Below are 25,155 nucleotides of genomic sequence, written 5' to 3' on the forward strand. Positions count from 1 at the left end.
CCTCTGGGGATTTATTCACATGATTCCTTTTACCACACTGCCTGCTCTCATACTCTGACTTTCAGAGTCCTGGCCCATACCTCATAAATGCCACCTTCCCAGACAGTTTTCCCATTCTCCAATCAGAACACATGTCCCCTTTCTCTCCCCTATTACTACATAAGTCATGAGGGTAGTTAAATTTACTCATGTTAGTTATATGTCTCCATCCATGTAGTAACCAGGTGAAGATATGTAATGCTGTGGTAACAAAACGACGACAACAACAAACACCACAATATTAGTGGCTTAGCTGTGTTGCATGTGGCGGCTCAACTTTCCAGGCTGCTTTGACATCTCCATCTCAATAAATGCTTTCACAGTTGCCACAGCAGGAGAAGAAAACATGGGAATCATACACCGTCTCTTAGTCACCTCTGTCTGGAATTGAGACATGTTACTTTTCTCGTATTTCTATGGCCAAAGCAAGCTACCTTTCAGTTGACAGAGAAAGGTAAAACTCTTGAATGTGCAGAAAAGAGGTGAGAACTGGAAAAATTGGTGAGCACTATTAATTTTTTTCTTCTTAGTTTATGTATCTTTTATTTCCTTTTCTTCTCTCATTGCATTAGCTAGGACATCTAGTACAATGTTGAATAGGAGAGGTGAGAGGGGACATTCTTGTCTTATTCCTGATCTTTGAGGGGAAGCATCTAGTTTCTCAGCATGGAGTAAAATGTTAGCTGTAGGTTTTTTGTAGATGCTCCTTATCAGGTTGAGGAAACCCTCCTCTACTCCTATTTTGTTGAGCATTTTTATCATGACTGAGTGTTGGACTTTATCAATTTTTTATTGCATTAATAATATGATCATATGGTGTTTCTTAGTTTACTGATGTGATGGATTGCATTAATTGATATTTGAATGTCGAGTCATCATTGAATACTTGTAATAAATCCTATTGGTCAAGATACATACTTCTTTTTACACATTGTTGAATTCAATTTGCTAATATTTTATTGAGGATTTTTGCATTCACATTCATGAGAGATATTGATTTGTAGTTTTTCTTTCTCATAATATCTTTGTCTGGTTCTGCTGTTAGGGTAGTGGTGACCTCAGAATGAGTTTGGAAGTATCCTCTCTGCTTCTATTTTCTGGAAGAGATTACAAAGAATTGGTATCGTTTCTTCCTTAAATATCTGGTAGAATTCACCAGTGAAACCATCTGGGCTTGGTGCTTTATGTTTTGGAAGGTTATTAATGACAGATTCAATTTTTTTTTTTAAAGATTTTATTTATTTATTTATTTGACAGAGAGAGAGAGAGCCAGTGAGAGAGGGAACACAAGCAGGGGGAGTGGGAGAGGAAGAAGCAGGCTCCCAGCGGAGAACCTGATGCAGGGCTCGATCCCAGAACGCCGGGATCACGCCCTGAGCTGAAGGCAGATGCTTAACGACTGAGCCACCCAGTTGCCCCAGATTCAACTTTTTTTTTTAAAGATTCATTTTTTAATTTATTTTGAGAGAGAGAGAGAGAGTATGTGAGTGGCGGGAGGGACACAGGGAGAGGAAGAGGGAGTGAAGTAGACTCCCTGCAGAGTGTGGAGACCATCATGGGGTCCGATCTCACAACCCTGAGATCATGACCCAAGCTGAAATCAAGAGTCAGAGGCTTAACGGACTAAGCCATCCAGGCACCCCAAAGATTCAACTATTTAAATAGATATAGGCCTATTCAGATTATCTATTTTTCTTGGTGTGAGTTTTGATAGGTTGTGTCTTTCAAGGAATTGGTCCATTTCACCCAAGTTATCACATTTGTGAACACAGAGTTGTTCATAATATTCCTTTATTATCCTTTTAATGTCCATGGGATCAGTAGTGATGGCCTCTCTTTCATTTCTGATATTAGTAATTTGTGTCTTCTATCTTTTTCTTAGTTAGCTTAGCTAGAGGCTTATCAATTTTTGTGGATCTTTTCAAAAGACTAACTTTTGGTTTCATTGATTTTCTCTATTTTGTTGCTGTTTTGAATTTTATTGATTTCTGTTCCATTTGTTATTATTTCTTTTCTTCTGCTTACTTTGAAAGAATTATTTTACAATTCTTTTTCTAGTATCCTAAAATGGAAGCTTACGTTGTTGAATTTAGATCTTTCTTCTTTTCTAATAGCACTATTAATTTCTTATAATGTATGTGGAAATTAGTCATGAGACTTTACATTTCTGAAGTTAGCACATATGCCTTGCTCTTCCTTATATTCTTCCAGGTCACAAGGAAGTGTCAATAAATCAGTGTTTTCCAAACTTCAGTCATTCACATTGTGTCTCCACATTTTGCCATAGTCTTGTGCTATTTGTGATAATAATTAATTTTTTTAAGGCAGCATCACTTTTTAAATTAAATTACAATCCTAGAGTGGAATTTTTAAATTATAAGTAAAACCTAGACTCTCTTCCCATAAATAGAGATTGTTTTTAAAAATAAATATTAAACAATTAAAAAATAATATTGAACAATTAAAATGAGAATATTGGTTGGATACCACCTAAAGTCATTGTAAGTACCAGCAGTCTTTGTAGTTTACTTTTGGAAACACTGAACCACATATTAATGAAAGAGTATGCAAATATATTTTACTGTATATATATATATATATATATATATATATATATATATATATATATATATATTAGTATCAGATTTATAGTTGGAAAACCTGAATTTAAGAGTCCTGTTTTCCTGTTTTCTTGCTGCATGATATAGAGAGTCATACAGAGTCCTCATTGGTAGAATCAATGATATCCACTTGAGTGTTGTTAGATATAAATGAGCTGAAGTATGATTATGCCTTCATATTGTCCTGTGGGAATATGATAATGATTCTGTACAGATATGCCTGTATGTACCCCTGTATAATATAGGATTCAAGGTGTACCAGAGGTTAGTTATTTGGTTTTTAAGCAAGATCTGTGCAGTTTTTCTTTTGAAATGAATACTTATCCAGAGATGTAGGGAGAGTTATGGATTGCCAAAGAAGATTCATATTAGAAAACATTTTTTTAAAAGATTTATTTATTTATTTGAGAGAGAGGATGGGGAGGGGCAGTAAGAGAAGAAGAGAGAGAATCTTAAGCAGGCTCCATGGCCAGCATGGAGCTTGATGTGGGGCTTGATCTCATGACCCTGAGATCATGATGTGAGCCAAACCCAGGAGTTGGATGCTTGACACACTGAGCCAGCAGACACTCCAGAAAACATTTTAATTAAAATTAGTGGAGAAAGAATTCAGTGAAAAGACTGATAACTTGAAAAATATTTCTTTCTGAGATTTCCATAAAGGTGAAATAGCCATTCTTTAATTTCTGGGTGTCCACAGTTAGAGAAATGGCAGTAAATTGTATCTGCTATTTTGATAAGTCAAACCAATATGGCCTTACCCACTCTTTTTTCTATTTCTCAAGTTACTGTCACTTCTTTTTTATTGTTAGAATTTTCTACGCCATTATTTCAGAATTGCATACAAAGCAGATGACAACACATTGTTTGGTACCATGTAAGCAAAAATCCCTAAGTAATTAAAATTTCACCCATTAACTGGATGATTGGTTTCTGAGCAACTATACTAGTAGTTGGAATAAGAGCCAAGATAAATTAACAAATAGTTTATGAGCCAAACGGAAGCATATCTTAAGATAAAATTTCTCTTAAGATAAAACTCCTTGAAACATTTTCTAAGGATCGAGTTTTTCAAAAAGGTACATTTAGGAAATTATTTACTATAGAAGCATTACAAGATTTTGTTGTCATTGGTATAATGGTGTCAGTCTTTGGACTGGATGGCAGTCATAATTTTTGAGGTCACAATAATGTCTATATTCTGAAATATAAAGTAATAAATAAATAAATAAATAAATAAATAAATAAATAAATAAACAAACAAACTTGTTTAATATTTTACGAGCCTAATGTAATGGTACATAATCTTGACATGAGTAATAGACATAATTTTATCTACATGGATAATCAAAGGTCTGAAAACTATACTTTCACTGAATATGTAGCCTTTGAACAACACTACTAATGAAGAATGGGAGCCAGCTCTTGGGATATTTATGCAACTGCTAGCCTCTGACTGAAGTCAGTGGGAGCTTGCTTACGTAAGGGCTGCAAGCCTTAGCCTCCAGAGATTAAAAGGGAAAAAAATCCTTAAACTCTTTCAACATTAATATTGCCTGTACGGATTCCAGCCATGATCTAAGCCAGGGAGCTTTTTGAACCTAGCAAGTAGAAGGGTAAACAATAAACACCAGTTATTTTAAGCACCATCTAATCAGAGTTCAATGAGAAGCAATATTACATTTGATCTCTAAGGTATTAATACTTGTATATCACTATTAGACATTTTTATGTAGCCCATTATCCAAACAATGGCTTAAGTCTGTTGTATTTAATAAATCAAGGTTCCACGGCCATGGGGCTGAGGGGGAGTGGGAATGAAGCATCTTCTCTTCTCTCTCTCTCTTCTTTTTTTCCTCAGGTGCAATTTTGTGTTATATAGGAGAAGTGTGGCCTTCCTTCTCATAGCACTAAAAGTGAGATAATCCCTTTGTAAGAAATCAGTAAGTACGGTCTGCTTAATCTAGTCCCAGTGTGAAACTGTTGACATTTGTTCTTTTTTCTATCATTATGTGACTGGGCCTGTTTTGTGCTGGATTAGGCACAAATCTCCTATGCAGCACATTTGGCATGTTACTAGTAGTTTAACTTCATTAATAATGTATGAAGAAAATGTAATCCATGACAAGGAAGGAAAGAAAAGTATTTTTTTTTTTTTTGCTTCTCCCAAATCCTTTGGAATGAGTAATTATTCAACATTATATGTTTGATGTTATATTTTACAATTGAACTTCCATGGTGATATTTAAAAAAGAAACTTCGGCAAATGCTTGCAAAAAACACACCTTTTAAAATTTTAAATACGATTTCCTGATGGCCAGAACTTGTTAAACATAGTAGGAAATTAAATATTTATTCAGCTTATTTCATTTTCAGGGTCATAAACGCTCTTTCTGAGTCATCCCCAATAACAAGAATTTCCACCAGCAAAGCCATTAACAGGCATCATGATAGGAGAGTGCTAAATTAAGATGAGATTGTATAAACAAATCAGAACATACGCAGACTTGCATAGGAGTGCAAATGATCATTTCTGATGGAAATGTTTATAGCTAAATGAGTTTGGCTGCATCAAACATAAATGTGCCAAAAGATAAGCCCCTTGCTGCTGCTGCTTTTTTTAATGTTTTCTAAGCTGTTTTACAGATGAAAATGGAACTATCTTTGGAACACTGTTTTCTGGTTTTCCATACTCTCGATATTTGTGGAAAGTCACAAAATGGCCTTAAGGAAGCTAAGCTTACCCCGAGCAGTGGTCACTTACAAGTACTTTTGTACTCTGCACTCCTGTCACATTTGGGCGATCAGAGCAACAGCTGGGGAGACTTTTTCAACAAAGATGAGTGTCAGATAATCCTGATGAGATTCCACATCCAACATCTTTTGTAATTATGTCACATTCAGCTGTAATGGAATAATTCAAGCTGAAAGGACAAGCTTTGATCCTTTCTTAAACCTTTCCCTGCGGACTGGCTATCTAAAAGATTTAAAGATATTTCTGTTACAAGATCTAGTGTTTCCTCAGAGAAGTCATGCTTCTGAAGCCTCGTGAGCTACAAGAACAATACCAACTTTGCCAAACACATTGTTGGCAGCGTCAGTTTTGGGGGAGGAGTGGATTGAATGAAGATGTCAATAACACGCTGTTCTCCCATTTTCATCTAGACTATCGAGATGCATTGTCTTGTGCTGTCATCCAAGTGGACAGAGAGAGAAGGGACTTAGATACATTTGGAGATGTGTGATTACACATTTAAGGCATCTGTGTGCAAATTCATGCATGTGCTTATGAAATTGTGTTTTAAGAGAAACTGGCCTAGTGAAATGCTAAGTGTGTCATAGAATTAAAAAATAAAAGGTTATTACAATACTACCAAGTTAAAGTCTGAAATGTCTCACAGGAAATCTTTCTGTGTGCAAAATCATTAAACTTTACATTTGTTGGACTTTTGCATTACCCTAATGAAACTGACAGCAGAGGCTTCCAAAATCCAACTTCATACAGGATTTTTGCTTAATAATAAAGATTTGTCATGTTAAAAATCACTTAGTTTTGCTCATAACCTTCCTGTTTCTGATTTATCATTTTAATTCTTCTCATGTTTTATTCTTGCACTGTAGTTGTTTCTTCTCCATTTTTCTCTGTTTCTTGTTTCCTTTCTAGTCCCAATTATTTTTTTCTGAGCCTACATGACCAGCAATAGGAAAAGAACGTGACAGAGAAGAAAACATGGCCCTGACTTTAATTTTGACTTGAAAATTGATACTAAAATGAAAACCAGTGTTAGAAAATAAGCTTTCTTTGAATATAATTTTAAAGAGTGAATCTATATAACTTTCAAACCATGAAGATTTGACTGCTGTTTTAGCTTATTGAGTGAAGAAAAGATAATCAATTCATGAACACCCCCAAAGAAAATCAAATTTTGATTTGGTAGAAATGCAAAGAGGCAAGTCTGCAGGACCAAAGGGTATAAATATTAAAACAAAGTTTGCCTAAACTAATGAAGTAACCTTTAATTCATAAAGTACAGGTACATTGCAAAATGATCTTTTCCCACAGAGCATTTCCTCTCTGCCCCCATTAGGAATAGCACACGATTTCACTGCTAAATAAAACACGCTGTACCCTAAATAAAACATGCATGCCTTTAGCTCCCCTATTGATAGTTTCCTATATAAAATTCTATATGTGAAGAATAAGTGCAGAAATGCTTTTGTTTCATTTAGATCTTTAACTGTATATTTGGTTTAATGTCAATATTCCCACTCTCACTATTTTGTATATTAGGAAACTGAGACTCACAGTGGTTAACTGACTTACACGGGTGTGAGGCAAAACTGAGAGAGCTGAAGCTTCTATCTATAAGTTCAGTACTCTTTCTACTGTCCTGTGGTTTCCTTTTTCTGATTTGGTTGGTGGTTATTGTGGCGGAGCGTAAGGAATAAATAATATAGCTATCTGAGACTACGTTTTCTTTCCCTTACATGTTAATTTTAATTATAAATTCATAATGATTTTTTTTTCTGAGATCTAAATTTCTTTTTAAGAACATGTTTCATCTCTTTTAAAAGATGTTGGTGGATGAGAATAAAATTGCACTGAATCTGACCCACCAAAATATTGAACAGACTGAATCTTTCCATTCTTGCCTTTAGGTCTAAAGTTTAGGTTCTGACTCTATGGATAGGTACTCAAAGGGTTTTGAATATTTATTTAACCTAGTGTAACTCGATTTTCTCCTTTTTTGTTACAGCCGAATGAGTCATTCCTGGCGAAACAATAAACTGATTTTTGAACAAGTGAGAAATTTAGAATATTGAAAACTTGACCACTAAGTGTTCTCCTGAAGAGATTTTCCTTGCTGGTGACTATCACAAAGGCTAGTAAATATTTTCCCAGGAGATAAGAAGTTTCTCAACAGATAGGAAGCTGCAAGACCTTTAATCTCTACCCGATGTCCACTTCACCATATATAACTTTACAGTCCTTTTTCTTTTTCTCAGAATAGGTGTTTCATCATGTCATCACTAAATAATGCTTATGTTTTCATATTAGAATTGAAGACAGAGATTACATCCCTAGTGAATTCACCAAGTGAGCTTTCTTGAAAATTTTTGGTCTCCAATATTATTTAATTCCATGGGGGGGGGGGGTGGAATCCAATAATACACAACCCATATTATGTGCTTTTAGGTTTTTACAAAAAATTAGCAAGTGCATGAATTAAACTTACTTTTATTGGCATTACTCATCTAGTACTTGACATTTTTCCTATTCAGTATCCTCAGAGGTGTTTTAGGGGGGAAAATCCCCAGCATTTTATGCCTTTAAAACAAATTATTGGCCAGAAAACTCAAATTTTCTGCTTATTGCAGTTGATCAGATGTTAATGCTCTGTGTGTGAAGCAGGAAACACCTACTTTCTTCATTTAGTCACCGTATAAATCCAGAGATGTTCTCTAGAGGACACAGTTGTGGTTTTGAGAGCAATTTCAATGTAGCTAAGGGTACTGCATGAGTTTTACTTTAAAAACGTGGCTCCAGATAAATCATTGCCTTATATTGCAACAACTTTTCTTTTAAAAAACCATATATCTAAAGATCAGGTTCATTCATAAGAGACAGAATGGTTTATTTCCCATTTACGGAGACTCTTTCTAGAAAAATAAGCCTCTCTGTGCAAACACACACACTTTATTTTAAGGAGTACGCTAAAAACATTTTTTTTGTTATTTCCAAAAGTAATAAAAAATAGAATGAATAGTATTATAACTCCTACTAATTACTTAGCTTCAATAATTATCATGGTAATTTTGTTTCATCTACCTCCTCCACACCACTGTATTAAGATATAATAAATTCAGACATAATATTATTCCTTTTGTAAATATTTTGTATGTATCTATAGAAATAATTCTTCCTTAAATACACTAAAAAAATCCATTGACAGAATAATTAACCGTAAGTCTTCAAATAGCATCAAGCTTAAAAATTAGGTTTATTTGGGGCACCGGGGTGGCTCAGTCAGTTAAGCAACTGCCTTCGGCTCAGGTCATGATTCCGGAGTCCCGGGATTGAGCCTCACGTTGGGCTCCCTGCTCAGCAGAGAGCTGCTTCTCCCCCTGCCCTTCACCCCGCTTGTGTTCTCTCTCGTGTGCTCTCTCTCAAATAAATAAAATCTTAAGTTAGGTATGTCATATTTACTAAACAGTCACTATGTTCTTGGTTATTGATTTTTTTCATCTAAGTAATAGTAAAGTTAATTTCCTTTCTCAAACTCACAGAGTTAGCATAAAATAATGGTTAAGAATATGGATTTAGAGGGGCGCCTGGGTGGCACAGTCGTTAAGCGTCTGCCTTTGGCTCAGGGTGTGATCCCGGCGTTTTGGGATCGAGCCCCACATCAGGCTCCTTCGCTGGGAGCCTGCTTCTTCCTCTCCCACTCCCCCTGCTTGTGTTCCCTCTCTCGCTGGCTGTCTCTCTCTTTCAAATAAATAAATAAAAAATCTTAAAAAAATATGGATTTGGAGAATTAAGGGTCAAGTCCCTGCTTTGCCATTTATATATTAGCTATGTGGCTTTGGGCACATTAATAAGCCTCAATTTCTTCATCTGTAAAAATGGGAAACCTCAATTTCTTCATCTGTGAAAATACAACTTACATTGTATCATTATGAATGTCAAATAATTTATACCTATAAGGTGCTGAGCTTAGTGCCTGGTATATAGTCAGTACTTAGTAAATATGAGCTATTAAAAAAAAATCAGAGTTGGAATTTGAACCCAGGTCTGTCCTATCTCAAAGCCCATGAACTTTCCACTGGGCCATGCTCAGCCAGTGTGGTGACAACATTGGCAGCACACCAGCCTGGACACTCTTTAAAGAGTATTTAATGTGTACTTATTACGAGTCCACTCCTTGATAGCCCCAAACTTTCCATCACTATTGGCAAGCTAGCGGCTGGAATTCTCTAGTTGTGGCGATCACTAGTCACAGAACACAGCTGAGCCCCAACAGGTGGCCGCGAAGGTGAGCGGAGCCAGCACGGGCCGGCAGCACGACGGAGCCCAACAGAGCAGCGGCAGGTGCGGTGCGATGGGAGACAGCAAGCCTTCAGAAATGCTCCCTCCAGCCCTCATGGAGGGTGAGTAGCCGCAGCCGGAATTCTCCATGTATAATCTTCTTAAGGAGAATTGTTATCCTGGGCCACTGCCATGACTCAGATGCCACAAGAATGAGGCCACTTCGTGTGCTGATTTATGCTCATAACTGCAGTTCTTGTGCTTTCGATCTCCTGTTTTTTTATGGCAAGAAATACATCAGTCTAGATTTTGTCAAACCAGTGCATACAAATCAAGTTTTGAGAATGACTGGATGCTAAAATGTTATGGATTAATAAAAAGCAGAAAGGCCGCTCTGTCACAAAGCTAGAAGATTTAGAAGACTGGGCCAAAGAATATACAACTAATATTTATGAAGTACCTAGAAGGGCCAGAACTGAGGGAAAGAAGAGGGATTGCTTTTTCCCGCTGGTCTTTGGGAAGGAGTAATAGCTGAAGCAGGGACTTCTGTCAAATCTACATTACTATTATTGCTTAATGCCTTCATACTTAAAATTTCTCCACGATTACACAAGCCTGTTGTCTTCTATTTACTTCATAAATAAGAAATGAAGCTTAATTCCTCTGTTCATTAATTCAGTAAACATCTATTGAGCTCTTACCATAAACCATGCACTTTCATAGGCATTGGGACTATGGCAATGAACAAAACAGACAGAATCTCTACCCTCATGAAACTTACATTCTCGTGAGGAGAGAGAAGATAAGCAAGAAAAAAAAGAAAAAATATTTTTAAAAATTGCAAATAACGAGTGGGCAAGGGGACTGGAAATGTGAAGGGGAGTGATGCAATGTGTGAGGCAGACAGGGAAGGTGGGGAAGGTGTTTCTGAAAAGGTGACTTTAGGACTAAAGATCTGGAGTAATTGAGGGCACGGCCCAAATAGATATCTGGGTATGAGTGTTTCTAGGCAAAGGGGAAAGCAGTTGTGCGGACCCTCGGGCAGAGGGTGACTGGCATGTTGGGAGAATGCTAAGGAGGCCACCGTGCCCTGCATGTGAGCAGTAGGAAATGAAGCAAGGGAGAGAACCTGAGTAGAGCATCGCCTAAGGTCTTGTGGCCCGAGTGAAGACACTGGCTGTCCGGCGGAGCGAGCTGAAAAGTGATTGTGGGTTCTTAACGGAGCCGAGGCAGGATCCCACTGGGGCTGTATTAGAATCACTTTTGCTGCTGTGTGCGGAAGAGAGGATTAATTAGGACAATGCATGACATGTAGTAAGGAACATTAAGTATGAACTGTTATAGCTGATTTTACAGTCCTGTGGTCTTTATTGTTTGTGCCTGTTGAATGAATTGACAAGGAGACACATTAAATGTGAACAATCACTCATTTTACTGAAATGATTATATAAAAATGATTAAATCTGCTATATATGTCTTGTTTTATTTACGAAGTAATGATCTATAGAGTTAGAGCAAGAGGAAAATTCTTTGTCGCTGTGGTCGATCTCTTGAGAAACTTTAGGATTAAAATTTTTAGTTTGGGAGCTTAAGTGTCTCAGCTTTCAATTGGCCATAAGTACCTAAAAAACCAGCATGAACTGTGGCCAAAAAGACCAGACTCTGGTATATCTTTAGGATATAAACAAATCTATCTGTCACCTAAAACACATTCCTGACAAGTACAACAACATACAAATGAATTTATGCCAATTTCCACAATGAATGACATCCTTTTAAATTAAAACCTTAGAGTGTTGTTTTTCTCTGTTGTTCTGCTCTATAGAAATACTTTTTTGTAGCAGGGCCTAATGACAAAAGTTAAAAAACATTTCTTTTAGTGAGTGCCGTTTTTAAAAATTCTAGATTGGTTAGTGATGCTGTGGTTTGAATGCAGAGTGATCAAAATTGAAGGTGTAATTTTAAAGAAAAAGAAGAAATATTTTTGGGAAACAATTTGAGGAACCAATGTTTTCTAACATTTCATTTAATTAAATTTTATTGAACTCTCAAATTTCCCTTTTAGCATGAAGAGATTTATAAATGTTTTGGAACTGATTTCTTCTTTTCTTTCTTTCTTTCTTTCTTTCTTTCTTTCTTTCTTTCTTTCTTTCTTATTCATTTAGTTAGTTAGGATTCCTTTTTTTTTAATGTTTAGTTTTCAATAGGATTGTATCTGTATATCTATACCTATCCCTATGTTAGACTATTTATTTTTTTGGTAACAAATGTTATTTTAGGAAAAGGTGGATATTAGTCAGTGGAAACAATAGTTTTCTAAGAGAATATTCCTTATACATCTTTACTACATTATCCATTTTGTCTGGCAGTTGAAGCTGTCTGTGTAACTCAAGGATTTTACTTAAGGACTCCTTGTCAACCTTTCCTTCCTTAATGCTCTCCACACCTACTGAAACTTCAACTGTCAATTGCTTTTTAGATTAGCCCAAATTTGATCAAACTTCATTTCCTAGATTTTAGTTAAAGGTGGACATTGAGAGAATGTGTATGTAAAAAGAATTAGAACTTGAAAACTGTAAATTTAGCTAACACTTAAAAAATAAACTACTTGGTAGTGTCAGCTAGTCTTCATTTTTGGAATAAAATTTTTGATCCTTCTAAAATAGATATTTTTTTCCTTGAAAAGCAAACAGATACTTTGTGCATGTAAAGCCACTTATAGCCACTGATGAAAGAATTAGTTTCTTATTTCTTCTAACTTGCAACAACTTAAAGAGAGCAAGTAATAGATGCAATATTAAAAAAAAAAAAAGAACCTCTTCAGTGAAGGAGGGAAAGTATAACCTTAAAGATTCAATTAAAAATAGTATCAAAATAAATTCTCTGTAAAGGATTTAAATTATTATGGAATTTGCTGATGAACCTTGGCAAAGAAACTCAAACCCCAGTAGGGATTGGCCCGATTGTGTCAGTACTTCTTGATGTCTGGATTGCGTAGGGAATTTCCTGAATAACTTGTTAGAAGTGTAGCCCATTGGCCCACCACCAGGGACTCTGATTTCATTGGTTTCTGATAGGGCCTGTGCGGGAATCATATTTAGGAAACATCTCAGAGGATTCGAAAGCGGTGATCCTAGGAACACCTGGTTATGCTCTCCTCCTTACTGTTTTTTGTTTGTTTGTTTGTTTTGTTTTTGAATGCTGGTACTCATCCATATTTCATCCTTGGAGTAGTAATTTAAGGTTTGTCCTCTTTTTTATGGCACTTATTATAAATTGGTTCCTTTCGTTCTTAGTAGGTATCTTCCCTTTTTAGTTTTTGAGGTGATAAAAAGCTGTGATCCATGACCTCCCTAAACTCCTACCTCCCCTTGCCTCAGAACCTCATTACATCTTGTTCTGTCTCCTTCCCATCTTAGAGAAGGACACACCCCTGCTTCTAAAATTGCACTGCTGTTTATGTTCTTATATTCACTTGCTCAATGTCTGGATCTTTCTTTATCTTCCAAGCTCCATGAGCACACAGCTTGTGTCTTCTTGATCCCCATTTCTTCAGGGCTGAGCACAGGGCCTGGTGCATTGCCAACACTCAGTAAATGTCTGCGAACTGAAACCATGAGAGATCTCTTCTCCTTCCTTTCCCAAGAGTTTGTTTCATGCCTTTTTACCTTCCCTCCTCCTTTCTGTTCTTCCCAAACTCTGACATGCTACCTTGGTATTTGGATGCTCTCTTTCCTACGGCTACTTTTCCTTAGATTACAAACATGCTTACCTCTCTCTTAAAGTTAAAACCCAAAGCTCTTGGTTTCCCGCATTCTGTGTTGCTAAGTAAAAAAGAGTTAGTGTTGCCTACTCTTCACACTGAGGAAACCTTGAGCTGTGTTTCCTCCTTCACAAGACATTTGGGGGTCCACACCAAGATGTAAGGAATAAGAGGTTTATGGAACAATTTAGCCAATGGAGTTGTTTGATCTATTAATCCGTCCGATTTTCCAGGCAGAGCTACTCTGGGCAACATTCTACTGTGTTCAAGTCAGCCTTAGTGGAATGGAAGCACCTACTACTGCGTGTTTCTTAGGAACCCTGAATGAGATGCTGTTGCAGAGACATGGTATCAACTACAAAATACAATTAAAGTAGCAACAAGAACGATTGAGTATGCAAAATTATCTTCATCAAAAACACACAATTACTTTATATGGAAAAAACGAAGACTCTGAAATGGACGTAAATGGTGGTCTTCGTAAATAGATATATCATGCTTCTGGTTGGGATGACAGTAATGTGAAAATATCACATACTTCTTGAATTAATCCATAAATTTCAGGTAACTGATGAATCTCACGCAGTCAAAATACCAGTTGTGTTTTCCATGTACCGGGAACAATCATTGTTCACAAATAGATCAAATTCAAGAAGAATAAAGAGTTTTTGTGTATAAGGCCGAGTCTTGCTTATGCTACCAGGTATTAAGAAATTGGCCCAAGAACAGAAAATTGACCAACAGAATGGAGTAAAAAGCAAAGAGACAGACTCATGTGTGAATGTGCATTTATATTTAATTTATGGTGAAGGTGTCACTGCTAGTCAAGGGGAAAAGGATGGGTTATTTGGAAAATGTTCTTGGCAGACCTGGTTTATCATATGCATAAAAATAAATTGGATTGCTAACACAGCAGTTAAAAGTAGACTCTAGATATGAAAGGTAAAACTATACAGTTAACAGGAGAAAGCATAGGAAAATGCCTTTGAGATCTAGGGATGAGAAATTACTTCTTAAGTAAAATTTTAAGAGAACAAACTGTAAGGCAAATATTGGTGAATTTGGTTATATCAAAATGAATGATTTCTGATTAATGCAAGATACCACGGGCAATGTTAAGAGCTAACAGAGTGGAAGAATTCATATGTTGTAGATGTTAATATCTTTTAAAAAGATAAATATCCAGAATATACAAGGAATGCTTGCAAACTAAGGAAAATACAGCAGAAAAACGGATAAAGAATGTGAATAGGCAATGTACAAAAAAAAAAAAAAACCTCTCATCGTCAGTGAATATACTGAGATGTTCAATTAATTTATAACCAGAAAAAAATCCAAATTAAGACAATAAAGCAATATCGTTTTATATCTATTATATTGGCAAAAACTGGAAACTTGGATGATGGCAAGTATGGTCAGGGATATGAGAATCTCATACTTGCTGGTTGGTGGGAGGTCAAGGGGAATGGCCAATCTAGAAGCCATCACTCCAACTATGATTATTTCTACCTCTAGGACTCTGTAATTCTGTTCCTGGGTATAGCACGTATGCTAAAGAAATTATCACATGGTGCAGTATGATTAATAGTGGTGGGGATTAGACGACAACTGTGGTGTCTGTCCCTTGGAAAGTGATAGATAAAATGTGTGCAGTTGCTCACTCTGCATTACTAAGCAACTATGCGAAACAATAGACTAGATCTATACTAAGCAAAACTGATGGTTCTTAAAATCAAAGTTCTCAGTGCAAATACTAAGAGACACAGAACAATACCGTTTTGCAAGAAAGCACACGATCTAAACTATAAAGACAGTAGAAAGTCTGTGGGGGAAGTTTTAATATTTAAAAGTAATTATGTACCATATTGGATTTTGGGAATCAAAGACAGCAAGGAATTTAATTCCTCAATATTTGGTTATTCATATGATAAACAATAATCAAAATAATATTTGAGAAAAAAACTCTTATTCTAATAGTAAAATGGATAATGAAAGAAATTAGTTAGAAGGCGGTGTTGAACTGGAGGAGATAATGCTTAGTGAAATAAGTCAAGCAGAGAAAGACAACTATCATATGATTTCTCTCATCTATGGAACATAAGAACTAGAATGATCAGTAGGGGAAGAAAGGGATAAAGAAAGGGGGGGTAATCAGAAGGGGGAATGAAACATGAGAGACTATGGACTATGAGAAACAAACTGAGGGCTACAGAGGGGAGGGGGGTGGGGGAATGGGATAGACCGGTGATGGGTAGTAAGGAGGGCACATATTGCATGGTGCACTGGGTGTTATACACAACTAATGAATCATCGAGCCTTACATCGAAAACCGGGGATGTACTGTATGGTGACTAACATAATATAATAAAAAATCATTATTAATAAAAAAAAAAAAAAAAAGAAGGCGGTGTTGATAACATAGACATGTGCTGCCAAATACCTGGCTTGGATGGTGGCAAGAGAAAAGTGTGGTAAAACAAAATCTGCAGGCTATCGTATTTGGATGGACATTTATTTATTTTTTAAATGTTTTTTTATTATATTATGTTAGTCACCATACAATACATCCTTGGTTTTTGATGTAAAGTTCGGTGATTCATTAGTTGCGGTATAACACCCAGTGCACCATGCAATACGTGCCCTCCTTACTACCCATCACCGGCCTATCCCATTCCCCCACCCCCCTCCCCTCTGAAGCCCTCAGTTTGTTTCTCAGAGTCCATAGTCTCTCACGCTTCATTCCCCCTTCTGATTACCCCCCTTTTTTTATCCCTTTCTTCCCCTACCGATCTTCCTAGTTCTTATGTTCCACAGATGAGAGAAACCATATGATAATTGTCTTTCTCTGCTTGACTTATTTCACTTAGCATTATCTCCTCTAGTGCCGTCCATGTTGCAGCAAATGTTGAGAAATCGTTCTTTTTGATAGCTGAGTAATATTCCATTGTATATATGGACCACAACTTCTTAATCCAGTCATCTGTTGAAGGGCATCTCGGCTCCTTCCACGATTTAGCTATTGTGGACAATGCTGCTTGGACGGACACTTAAAAGAAGGAAATAAATAAGTTTAAAAGCTAAAAGGAGGTTCTATTTCTGGTAACAGGATCACTTGGAACAACTGCTCAACTAAAAATGCTGGATAAATTCTAAAGAAATTCTTGAAACATAAATTGGCAAGATATTAAGACATTATCAGTTTAATACATATCACTCTCCTCTCCTGCTGTGACCATCGATTCACCGATCCTACTAACATTCTAATGACCCTCACCCCCATGAGATTCTTCTTTTCCTCCTTAATCACTTAAATTCTATGGGGGATTGATATAAATCACTCTCTTCTTCAGGGTTTTTTTTTTTTTTGGTAAAGATTTACTTATTTTAGAGAGAGAGAGAGAGAGAGTGAGCATGGGCGGGGGGAGGGGCAGAGAGATAGAGAGAGAGGGAGAAAGAGAATCTCCAGCAGACCTCCTTCTGAGCACGGAGCCCAACTCAAGGCTCAATTCAGGACCTTGATATCAAATCAAGAGTTGGTTGCCTAACCGACTAGAGCCACCAGGTGCCCCCAAATCACTCTCTTCCATATTACCTTGACAATTTTGTCCTTCTTGGGCTTCACCGTAGTTGGCTTGGCGCAAGTATAGCTAAAGCCAAGTTTCTGCTTCTTTCCATTTATACTTGTCCTGTTGAACATGGTTAATGCATAAAACACACAATCACACTGCATGTTATCACTTGAAATTTAATGGTACCAAGCAGACATACTTTCTGTAGCTAAGTCCATTCACTCACCCACTTTCCTAGATGACTATTTCATACCTTTCTTCCTTTTCAAAATTCTAACATGTCTTCCCCCATCCTTAATCTTAGCAGATGACCTTGTTTTTTTTTTTAAACGAGACATTTAGAAAAATCAGAAGAGAATTTCCACAGAATGCCAACACCATGCTTAATATTAGCATTATATTCCCATATTCTGCCTTTCCACGTGGATGAAATAGCCATGTTCTTATCCAAAGCCAAAGCCTCCACTTACACAGGAGAGACTATCCCTTTTTACCTACTCAGTGACATTGCTCCAGCAATTTTTTTCCTCTGCCTTTTAAAACATCAAATTTGTACCCTACTGAATTATTCACCTCAGCACTCAATTGTTATTTCTCCCAACTGAAACACAACAACAAAAATTTACTGACCCAGTTCTCTCATCTACCACCATTTCTTTTCAACAAAGCTCCTTGAGGGAGTTGTCTCTGCTTCATCTTCAATCCATTCCTCCCATTCCCTCTTAACCCAGTCTAATTGATCAGGCTTTTACTCACTACATTAAGGTGACCAATGACCTTCACTTTGTTAAATCAAAAGGTCAATTCTTCATCTTCATCTTCCTTGACCCATCAGTAACACTTACATGGTTATTTCCTTCTCTTTAATATATGTTTGCCTTTGACTTCCAGGACACCACATTCTCTCCATTTCCCTTCTATTTTGCTGGTCCCTCATGCTGTGTCTTCTTCATTGTTTCCTCCTTTTCTTCCTTACATTTTAAAGTTGGAGAGTGCCCTAAAACTTTATTTTTAGTTTTCTTCTCTCTTAACACTTAACTCCCTCAGCAATTCGTGTTCTCACCTGATTTTAAGGCTTTAAATAACATCTGTATGTTAAAGACTTCAAAATTTGTATCTTTAGCTCAATCTCTTTCCAGTTGGCCACTCAACATTTCTACTTGGACATCTAACAGACATTTCAAAATCAGTATGTTCAAAACAGTGCTTCCGAAGTCCCATACCATCAAACAAACAATGACAAAACAAAAACACTTTGAGTGATAATAACTTTATCTCTCAGTTGCTCAGGCCATAAAATTTGGTGTAATCTGTGACTATTCTCTGGCTCTCTTATCCCACCTTTAATACTTCATTAAGCTATCTTGGCCCTATCTCTAAATTATATCCAAAATCTATTTTCTTTCTATCATCTCTACTGGTATTATCCTAGTTTCTTAATGGGATTAGGGCAATAGACTCCTGACTGATCTTCCTGCTTTTACACGATCTTCCTTATAGTCTGTGTTTAACAAAGAGATCCTTTAAACCAAATGGCAAATCAGAGCTCACTTCTGCTCAAAATTGTACAATAGCTTTTCATTTCACTTAGAGTAAAACCAAAGTCCTTATAAACTCTGTTTCCTGCCTCCAACTGTTACCTTCCTAACCTCCTCTTTATTTCCAATTACTCTCTTAGCTTTAGTAAGAAAATAAAGAAACAGAAAACAATCATAAGATAGTTAGTTTAATAAAACCAGCACACTTCTGTCTAGATTGATCAATACCTGAAAAAAGAAGGCAACAGAAATGAAAAGGGGACACCACTACAGGCACTGTAGACATGCACCTATAGGAGGATATTGTAAACAATTTTATATATGAAGAAAGAAAATTTACCAAAATTGACTACATCTTAGACAAATCTAATTTACCAAAAATTAACATAAGAAAAAATGAACAGTTTTTTATCCAGAGATAAGTTGAGATAAGCTAAGATAGATAAGATAACCCTTCTGTACCTGCATTCAGACCCTCCTGAGGCTGGAAAGTACAGGACAACAGATAGTGAGCTCTCCCTCCCTCAAGGTTAAGGTGTTAGTATTCATAGGATGGAGCAGGGAAAAGAAGGCCTGGAAGAGCCTAGGTGGCCAAGAATTCATCCTGGGTTGGTGGGAAGGTAGAGAGGTAATAAGGCGTGGGCCACTCCTGAGCGGCACTCCAACTCTTTATGCATGCTCCATTTTGTCATCATATTTTATTTACAAAATGCAAGTTCAAATGATCTCACTTAGTGGATGAACTTAGACAAGTTATTTAGCTTCTCTAAGCCTTGTTTTCCTTAGACTGTCATTTCAAGAAGGAGGCTGCAGAGTCTTAAATTCTAAGTGCAAGACTTTTCCAAGCGTGGAGTTCTCTGTATGCCCATGAAGCCAGTCTTGATTTGGTGCCATAATGCTTACTTAATCAAAATAATGCTTCATTTAATGGTCCCTTTGACCTCTCTCACTGGGACTTCTGACTCCCATGTCTTCTGCCCAGCTGGCACCTCTTCTAGGCTGCCAAGTTTTCACCAGAGGTTCCAAGATTTGTGAGAAACTTGAAGAAGATTTGGACTCTGATATTCAGAACTCATTTTGTTATGAGTTATTATAATTATAATTATACACATTATAATTAATGCTTTTGGTCCTGCTTGCATGTAACACTTAAGAGTGTGGATTTTGAAGACAACCAGGCCTGAGTTTAAGTTCTGTGTCTGCTCTCACTTGATAGGTGAACTCGGACAAATTATTTAACCTCTCTAAGCCTTGTTTGTCTTAGATCATTCATTTGTAAGACTGTGTGGTTAAGAGAGTGGAATTTAAAGCCAGACTGCATAGGTTTAAACTAGCTATATGACCATAGGAAAGGCTTTACCATCTCTGTGCCGTGGAAATGGGAATAATAATATTATCTACCCCATAAAATTGTATTGAGAATTAAGTGAATTAGTTTATGGAAACTGCTTAGGAGAGTGTCTGGCACATACCAAGGGTTGAGTAAATACTAGCTACTAATACTAATTCATTCACTGAAAAAGTATTTATACATCAATTACACTGTTCCAGGCATAATATTTCTTACCTCATGAGGAATATTATGGATAAATACCCAGAAATGAGATAACACTTGTTAAGTCTTAGCACCGTGACTGTCACATTGTATGACCTTAATAAATGTTAGGTATCACAATAATCATAAATACTGATAATTGTTAGGAGCTTAGGCAGAAGAATAGTGCCATAGAGCTTTGACTGTAATCAGGTGATAGTTTATGGAGAACTGAAAGCTGCGTGGTAGAAAAGATATTCAAAGGGTATGTTAGTCCTATCCCCCTGAGGCATTCCATTCTTTCACTCTGAGTGGGCAGTAAGGAACCTAGATGACAACTTGGTTTCCTGCACCATCTGATCTAGACAGAACTGAATTGCGTCCTCAACCTCACTGATGACCTGTGTAAGCCATCAGTCTTTTCAACTTTTCTGAAAAATTCTCACCCAAAGATTTACACTTTCATAATCCAGTTTTCTTGTGAGCTATTGTCACCCAGAAATATGTCTAACAAGGCAAGAAGCTACAGACTTCTCAAATTCCCCATTAGAATATTCTATTAGTGAAAAGTGCAGAATTTACTAATTATTTTGTAGAAAAGCAGGGGGAAATGTTCATTAGATGGCATATTCTAGAACAAATGATTATAAAACCTCATATTAGTGATCCTTGTTCTTCCAAGTCCCTTCAAGTCTCTGCTGTCATTCAGAGTTTTCTCTCTCCTCATTATTGAACATCTACCTCTAAAGTTACTTCTTTTCCATTCCAGGGATCCTCCAAAATTTTGGAAAATAATTGCTTGTTTCTGGCTTATACTTCCAAGCTCATATTTAGACATTCATCAAAGTGCTCAGTTGGACAATGGCCTTCTAGTAACAATTCACCCCTTCCAGAGAGGATTTGATGATATAGATAGTGAAATATTTCCGTATTATATTTGATTTGTGTGTTTGAAAACATTTGTTCTTTCATCTGTATGTTTAGTTATCAAGCATTTATTGAATGCAACCTATGATTTAGGCACTTTCAGGTTTAGGCTTTTAGGAATACAATGGAAGTCCCTGACATCATCTATTTAAAGATGGTAGGATCAACACCTATACATATACATAGTAATGCATATCTATTGCTGACATTTGTGTAGTGTTTAAAAGGTTTCAGAGTATTGTATTCAAATTATAGTTCTTAGAGCAGCATACATGATTTAAAAAAAAGCCTTGTCAGACCTGAACTTAGGTCTTCAGCAGCACTGTACTCAATCTCCAGTCCCCGCCCCCCCGAAACAAAACAAAACAAAACAACACAACACAAAACAACACAAAAAAGTAAGAATAGGCAGGATATGGCAGTGGAGAGAAGTAGCTGGAAAGTGAGCCTGTGAATGACATCCAGGACCTAGTGCCTTTTTTGGGTCACTTTTCTCCTGAAGCCATGCAAGTAACCATAATAGAAGAAGTTAATGAAAATGACGAATGGATGAAGAGCGTGAGTCATGGTCACCAAGAATAAAAGTGCTGAGCTGTTGATGAGGTACAGAAATAATTAGTAACACATTTAAAATTGCTGACACTTCCTAACCACTTTCAGCTGGTTCTTTGGTGTGCACTGTAGGGAACTTGATAATTGAAACTCATTTCATATTAAGTAACGTTGAGAGTGTTCTTTTGCCTGGTCTGATTCTTTCTCCTTTTCTTCAAACTCCTTTGATAGATAAAGAGAGGGAGGGGAGGGATAGATGTATGCAAACTAGACCCTTCTCCAGTACAGGAAAGAGAGAAAAATCAGAAACTTTATTTTCAATCATATATATTCATATGTAATGCAGAACAAACTTCTTGCTTGAAAATGTTAAAGGTCGTTGTGCTTCTTAGGGTCGCAGCTCACTTTCTTCTCTTGGCAAAAGAGCAAGACAGACAAATCTAAAGGTCGAGACGGTCTAGAGGATCTACTAATGTGTGAGCCAGACTGACGCCATTTTGGACAAATCCACCATGATGACAGCTCTGTGACCTGAAACCTTCTTGAGCACAACCACATGCTCTTACATTCCTTTTTCTTGTCCAACCACACCCTTAAGTAATGTCCTTGAGCTGCTCTGGAGATATAATAATTCTCAAACATTTCCTCCTGGGTGGTCCCACAGCATGTACTTCCTAGCCTCAAAGGGTATTAAAGCAGGTCTTACAGGGGAGTTGTGAGTGTGGAGATCTAATCGTCTTGCAGCCTCCTAAGACACATTTCTCCCGAAGTCCCCTTAATAAACCATCTCTTGTCAAGCTGGTCTTGTTGGCGTTTTTCTTCAGTCTTATGGTTCTTTGGACCTTTGGAGTAATTTTTGCATATACCTCCCTTTCATGGAACTAGATCGATCTAAAAGTAAAAAAATTATATAATACCAAGGAACAATTTTACAAAATCTGCTAAAGCAAAAGTAGTTCATCTGTAACCTAAAAGCTGCCGGTTATGCTCCAAATCCAAGGTCCTAAATATGATTCAATAAATACATGACCAATAAGAGTTGCCATGGAAGCTCTGCAACCAAATTTGTCATAGTCCATTTACATGGTCTAGAAGAGTGTGCGCCCAGAGATATCGTTTCCACTGATCTGTGACACCATCTCGATAAATTGAGAGGAGATTGACAGATTCATTAATTTAGGCCTTCAAATAGAAATTTTAAAAGTTTCCTTTTTCTTAGTCTATTGGAAAATAAAATATTGATTTCTCCTCAGTGAATGTAGTAGTTGGATACTCTTTACTGCCCAAGAGACAAAAAAAAAAAAAAAAAAAAAAAAAAAAAAAAGCCACTTGGGAGGAAATATCTTTCTTAGTGTCGCTTAAGCCTGTTCTCTTTTTATCTATTGCCCAGAATCCTCCACATTGTTGAGCTACATTGGTATTCAAACAATACATCAAAGACATTTTTTTTCAGTTATTTGATACCTTCTGCACTTTAGTTGATATAGGTTTTAGCATGCAAAATCAGAAGTTTAGTTGATATTCCTTTTACAGATAAATTCAGCATTATATGAGAATTCTGATGGGTTCTTAAAACCCACTGTTAACATTGAATTGATGGAGATCTTACACAAGTAAAGAAGTACTATCCCCAATTTGACCATGACTTCTGTGCTTCTGAAATAGATATTTGTTGATTTGGGCATTTCATATCCATTCACCCCAGCTCCTATAACACCTTTTGCTATTTATTTAGAGATCAACTTTCCCCCCATTTTTCAATCAACCCAGTTAGAATTGATTCCATCACTGATTCTGAATGTTTGGTTTGTGAGTTCATACTTGACTCAGAGCTTCCCCTTTCCCTGACCACAATGATTAGCATGAGCACATGACCCAGTCTGAGACAAGAAGACACAGAGAGAATTTTGGAGATGATTGTGGAAAATTTCTTCCTGCTCGATTTAAATCGGAGAGGATGAAGACGACATGAAAGAGGCAGAGCTGAATAATATAGACAAATTTTGTACTGATGACGTTGCTTGAGACCTGAATCCAGATGTACCTCAAACTAGTTGTACTCCAGAATTTTCCGTTATGGTAGCTGTAACTGACTTCAAGAGGTTCACCGCTTCAGATGCATTAAATTGAACACAACCCAAGGAAGTGTTGAAAACAAAGAACATTTTATTACTTGTCACAAGGAAGGAGCTAGCTCTCAAAGCACTGTCTCTCTGTGGGGTACAGGAAATTTTTGTTCAGTGTATTAGGGGCAAGGCTGGGAGTTTGTATATACATAAGGAACTTACATATATTCTATTACTTAAGCACTTTGGTTCAACTGCATATGCCTAGCATGTCAACTTGCATACATTTGTGTTCAAAAATTGGCAGACAACTCTGCCCATAGGAGAGGACCTTAGAATTATAATAAGCTAAAGGTAACTTTAGGGCAACTCAGGGGGGCTTTTGCACAAGTTCTCAGCTGCAAACTGCTCGTACAAGTGGCTATCAGGCAAAACACCTAGCCCTTAGTCTCCTTGGAGAAAACTGTTGGTTCTGCAAAACAAAACACATTCCTTTCCTGCCTTTGTCCCTTCCCTTCCTCCTTCCTGCCCATAGCTTTCAGGTCCCTGATCTGAGTAATTTCTCATTGCTTCTTAGCTAGCAGAGCCAATATATTTCCTTTTTGTTTAAGCCAAATTTGGATTGACTTTTTGTCACTTGCAACCAAAAAAGTTTTAATCAATACAGGGTTTTTTTGTTGTTGTTGCTTACTTCAAGGACAAGCTTTGAATGAATTTTTTTAGATGGAGGGCTTGTCTATGCACATATCCACTGTTTTCATCTTACTCAAGTTAGTCACACCCCCAAAGACATGGTCTGATTTTTGGTTTCAGATATTTTTAAATAAAGAACTGTCTGTATTAAAAGAGGCATCACAGTGGCATTGTGTGCTCCCATCAAATCCATATGTTGAAGTCCTAAGCCCTAGTATCTCAATGGGTATTTTAAAAAAATTTTCTTCTTTTCCATCCTGGGTGACCCATTCATTATTTAGTAGCATGTTATGTAACCTCCATTATTTGTGATCTTTCCTATTTCTTCTTGTGATTGACTTCAGGTTTCACAAAGTTGTGGTCAGAGAAGATGCATGGTTTGGCTCCGATCTTGAATTTGTCAAGGCTGATTTTATGTGTTAATATGTGACTTCTGCGTGCACTTGAAAGGAATGTGTATTCTGCTGTTTTAGGTTGGAATGTTCTCAATATATCTGTTAAGTCCATCTGTTCCAGTGTGTTATCCAAAGACCCTGTTTCCTTGTTGATTTTCTATTTAGATGATCTGTCCATTGATGTGAGTGGGGTGTTAAAGTCCCCTACTATTATTATGTAATTTATTACTGATCAGTTTGTTTATGTTGTTATTAACTGTTTTATGTATTTGGGTGCTCCTATGTTGGGTGCATAAATCTTTACAATTGCTATATCTTCCTGATGGATTGTCCCTTATTACTATCTCATGCTCTTCTTTGTCTCTTTTTACAGGCTTTGTTTTAAAGTTTGTTTTGTCCAATTTAAGTATTGCTACTCACCCTTTTTTTTG

General features: G+C 36.8%; 1 long non-coding RNA gene across 1 annotated transcript in view; it reads left to right on the forward strand.

Moving 5' to 3' along the window:
- Positions 1-9,606: 9,606 nt before the first annotated feature.
- LOC130543328 (uncharacterized) overlaps positions 9,607-25,155 on the forward strand; it is a 127,501-nt gene continuing 111,952 nt past the window's right edge. Inside the window, exon 1 of the long non-coding RNA XR_008958598.1 lies at positions 9,607-9,809. This is a non-coding gene — a long non-coding RNA (uncharacterized LOC130543328). The remainder of the gene's footprint in view (positions 9,810-25,155) is intronic.

This window comes from Ursus arctos, unplaced genomic scaffold (genome assembly GCF_023065955.2).
Source record: "Ursus arctos isolate Adak ecotype North America unplaced genomic scaffold, UrsArc2.0 scaffold_11, whole genome shotgun sequence".
NCBI classification, from domain to species: Eukaryota; Metazoa; Chordata; class Mammalia; order Carnivora; family Ursidae; genus Ursus; species Ursus arctos.